Here is a 5,165-nt window from a genome sequence, read left to right as displayed (position 1 = left end):
CTGTTTCCACACGTTATTATACTATGTTATAATTAGACATCGGATTTTGCATATTTGCATATTTTTTATTAATAAAGATACGAAAATTCTGATTGGACCAAAATTCGTTTTGAAGAAAACTGAATGCAATGACAGGCTCATATTTTTTTATTTTTTTGCATATTTGCATATTTTGCATATGCACAAAATATGCAAAAAATATGCAAAAAATATGCAAAAAATATGCAAAATATGCAAAAAATATGCAAAATATGCAAAAAATATGCAAAATATGCAAGTAATTTTTTTGACAAAAATCATCCAATTAAATTTGGAAAGTCATCAAAAAGTGTTCTATATTGAGTTTATTGCCGTTAAACGTCGATTTCTTAGCAGATTATCATGTTATTAGTTATTATTCCGCCACAGCAATAAATCTGGACTAAAAGACTTAGAAAATTCCCTATAACACAGCCTTCTTATTACAACATAAGTTGCTTTCTAATACAAATTTGTTCAAAAACTCAATCAGAAATGTCAAAATGTATGTATCCAAATATGTTGATAGGTTCTGCTCGGCCAAAATTGTCTGACAGAATAACAAATGAGCTAGAAATGAAGACTAAGGAAATATTGAATATTACATAAAATGTTTCATATTTAATTAAAACATATAACAAATATATACGGTGCCATCATGAATATTTCCCTCTGAATTTTCCACACGGAAAATAATTTTTAAACGTGAAATTCTTTTAAAATCAATATTTGTTAAAAGTTTGAAAGTACTAGATTCGCTTCATTATGGCGTATACTAGTCGAATCGACAAAAATATTCCCTTTTTGAGCATAAATACGGAAATAAAAAAATTGTGAAATTGGGGAAAGGAAACAAATTCTGCACGGAATTTTTATTCATGATTGCACTGATAACTATATTTTAATACCCTAAGGGTATTATGTCTTAGTGAATGAGTTTGCAACATGCAAAATGAAACGAAATAGACCCACAGTTCCTTTTGATGATCTGCGTAGATTCGCACTTATCCATCTCGCCATGTCTTTTTGAAAATAAAGCACAGGTCACACTTCGCATAAAAATTGGGGATTTTTTGGCCCTAGGGCGATCCCTATTTTGGTAAGAATTGATTCAGATTTGGATATTGCTCCCATATATACAGTTGATTCGCGATAATCCCTACACCACAGGTTTCGGCGGTGTCCGAATTATCAAAATGTTCGGATTAACGAATTGTAAGGAAAATAAATTATTTTATATGATTAAATCACTCGTGGAAGTTATATAATAATACTTTTTTAAATTGTAACTGCTAATTACGAACACTTAAATGAAAGTGCTCTACGTGTAAAAACTAGTGAGATTTTTCTACTCGAAAATCCGGAAAAAGAAAAAGCCAATCAGATTGTGAAAGTAGTGCTAGAAATATGGCGTTTTTAAAGTTTACATCAGGATGTAAGCAAACCTAGAGACAGATGCATAATTTCATCGTTTTGTAAATTAATATTCCTTAAAATCTTTGCCTTTTAGGTGTATATTGCATTTGGCAACTTTAATGACAATATTGCGCGAATATTTTTCTTAATATATTTATTTATATCCTATACAACAAGACTAATGTGTCATGAAAGGTTTGTCCTTGTACTCGATAATTTTTACTAAATGTTGCTGAAACAATTTTTTTTACCAACTTCTCCATTAAACAACTGTCAAAATTCAAAGCATTGGTAATAATTAGTACAAATTATCGAGTACACGGACAGGTATATATTAAACAATTGTGTATACAAAAGGGTTATGACTTTTCGACTGTGTTATCAAAATTGTTTTCCTATAGCAGGAATGAATGAACTATATTTTTTAGCATTCCAAATACTTTTCTAGCAGAAATATGTGAGTGGTTTTGCCATTTTAAAGACAATTCCAAGGTTTTTGACTTATTTTACCACTACCACTCTATTGTGTCTTTTTTCTAAGTGATGTCATATTGCACTAATAATTGGACGTTCTTCATTTTTCTTATTATTCATCGTGGATGGGTATAAAAATAATGCATTACTTTTCGCCGAGGAGTGAACATTTTCCAATTCTGCATTATGCGTACAATATAGACCGAAATTATAAAATTATGTATTTTTAGTGCATTAAACTAAAACCATGTCATCAATATTAAAGCGGCAGTTAGAGCATTTTTCCAAAGAAGCTTTTTGACCATAAAGAACAAAAATTGCCAATTTATGTCTGTATAAACTGAATAAAGGACTAAACACTATAACTATATTAAAATCTAATATGTGGATATTCAAAACGTATACTTCTAATTATAGTTATATTCCAGAACCTGGAATCGTAAATGGTACTTTAGTACTTTTTCCCATTTTTCGCTAAAAAACGAACCCTTTTTCCAAAAACTAGAAAAAATTGCGCTTTTATCTAAACAAAAATAGCGATGACTAACTCTAGCTCCTTTGTTTTTCTGCTAGACAATTTTGGCCGATTAGAAACTATCACCATATTTGGACACGTTGATTTTGACATTTCTGATTGAGTTTTTGAAATTTTTCCATTATCTATCTACATTTGTATAGGAAGCAAATTATGTTGTAATAGGAATCCTGGGTTATTTGACATTTTCTTACCTTGTGAAAACAGATTTAAGTCTTGTTAGTCTAGATTTATTGCTGTGGCGGAATATCTGGAGAGTCTCAATAACATAATAATCAGCAAAAAACTATGTTAAACGTCAAAAAACTTAATTTAGAATGCTTTTTTGATGATTTTCCAAGTTTAATTGACGATTTTTGTCAAAAAAACACTTGCATATTTAGCATATTTTTTGCATATTTTGCATATTTTTTGCATATATTTTGCATATTTTTTGCATATTTTTTGCATATATTTTGCATATTTTTTGCATATTTTTGATATGACCCCAAATATCGAAAAATTGACCCTCAAAACGCCTAGATCCAAAATTTGAGTCCAATCGGATAAGAAATAAAAAACATGCTAAAATCCGATGTCTAGTTATAATCTAATAAAAGTAGACTTTTCGTTTTAAGGAATTAACAATGCGAAAATAAAAAAGGGAACTTTGTTCGCTCCAACGAGTCGCTCCGAAAACGTTAACAATACTAACAATTAGAAAAAAAAGGATAGACCAAAGCAAAGACAAAAAAATCTGATGTAAACAGAGAGAGCGATCGTTGACATTTGCGGTCAGTGATGGAAAGTGGAGTTTATCCACACAGAGCTGGGATGTCTAACCACTGTAATATAACAAACCACGTTTACACATAAGTTTTTATGGTTACGACAGAAATAGACTTTAACCAGCTATGGTAAGCTTAACAAATTCAATAAACGCTCTGTGTACATAAACATCGCGTATGCCGACACTTCGGAGTGACTTCCAAGGCGATTGTTGATATTTATTTAATAGTTCAACACATTTGAACAAATATGGAACTTTTTTCTATCTGATGATTATATGAGACGGTGGTGCAGTAAGCATACTCGCTTTGCACTGTGAAGGTCCGGGTTCGCTTCCAAAGTCAGACAACAAGCATCACATTTTTAAAATGACAAAATTAATGTAGGCGGAAATTCCAAAGAATAAATTCTATAAAAGAGAGTACTTAAAAAAAAAAAAAAAAAAAATTAAAATATAATTATACATATAAATAAAAAAAAAAAATTAAAAAACTATATATTATTTTAATTCCAAGAACTATCGCGGAAATGATCTTGTAGAAGTGTCCCTAGAGTGACTGTCTTCACAACGGAGGTCACTTTTGGGAGACTTCCTCGATCGCCGCGTCTGGGCGACACTCAAAAGCCACATTCGCGATCTTATTTGCTTGCAGGGAAATACAATTTGTTTGACATAACTCCTTTAACGCTACTTTATGACAACTGTTTGTAAAACTGTGAGTGTTTGTTTTAAAAGTGGATTTATTACACTCCAACTTAGACGTGCGAAAACTTAATTTTGCAAATGAAATAAATTGACTAGCTAGTCGTATACAATTCAGCGAACGTTTAAATTTATTCAACAGAGAAAATATTATTTTAAATAAATTAAATAAACTTCAGAAATATACAACGCTAACGTTTGCTTTGCCGAATAAGCTGGAAATTCCATTCAGCAAGAACTTTAGTTATTTTTTAAATACTATTTGACTTTTTTTAATTTAATCGAATTCATATATGATTCAGATGCTCAAAAATTTGACATGGCAAATTAAATCAATCTATTAGCTAACTACAAAGAATTCAGAAAATTAATAATTAAATTCAGTGGAGTGAATATAATTTTGAATTAATAAAATAAACTTTAAAATCATTTAACAACAATGTTTACTTAGCTGAATTGCAAGGCTTTTATAATATTGATGTAATATTCTTTTAATTTATATAATTTTTATCGAATTTAGCCAGCTAAATTTGCTTTATATGTAATTTATTGGTCTGATGACCCATGAAAAAATTTTCTTTAAAAAATCCACGTTTATTGGCCTGATGACCCATGAAAAAATTTTCTTTAAAAAATCCACGTTTATTGGCCTGATGATCTTTGAAAAAATATTCTTTAAAAAATCCACGTTTATTGGCCTGATGATCTTTGAAAAAATATTCTTTAAAAAATCCACGTTTATTGGCCTGATTATCTTTGAAAAAATATTCTTTAAAAAATCCACGTTTATTGGCCTGATGATCTTTGAAAAAATATTCTTTAAAAAATCCACGTTTATTGGCCTGATGATCTTTGAAAAAATATTCTTTAAAAAATCCACGTTTATTGGCCTGATGATCTTTGAAAAAATATTCTTTAAAAAATCCACGTTTATTGGCCTTTTGATGCTTGAGAAAATTATTCTTTAAAAAAAAACAACGTTTATTGGCCTGATGATCTTTGAAAAAATATTCATTAAAAATCCAAGTCTATTGGCCTGAGGATGCTTGAGAAAATTTTCTTTAAAAATCCACGTTTATTGGCCTGATGGTGATAAAAAAAAATTTTCTTTAAATATCCATATATTCTTTAAAAAAATCTAACTGAATTTGCTTATATGTAATTTATTGGTCTAATGATTCTTGAACAAATATTCCTTATAAAAATACACTTTTTATTTAAATGAATTAATCGAGCGTAATTAGTTTTGTA

This window comes from Musca autumnalis, unplaced genomic scaffold (genome assembly GCF_047663935.1).
Source record: "Musca autumnalis isolate F117 unplaced genomic scaffold, ASM4766393v1 scaffold_4, whole genome shotgun sequence".
NCBI lineage: Eukaryota > Metazoa > Arthropoda > Insecta > Diptera > Muscidae > Musca > Musca autumnalis.
The sequence above is the reverse complement of the archived record's forward strand: the minus strand, read 5'-3'. Positions refer to the sequence as shown.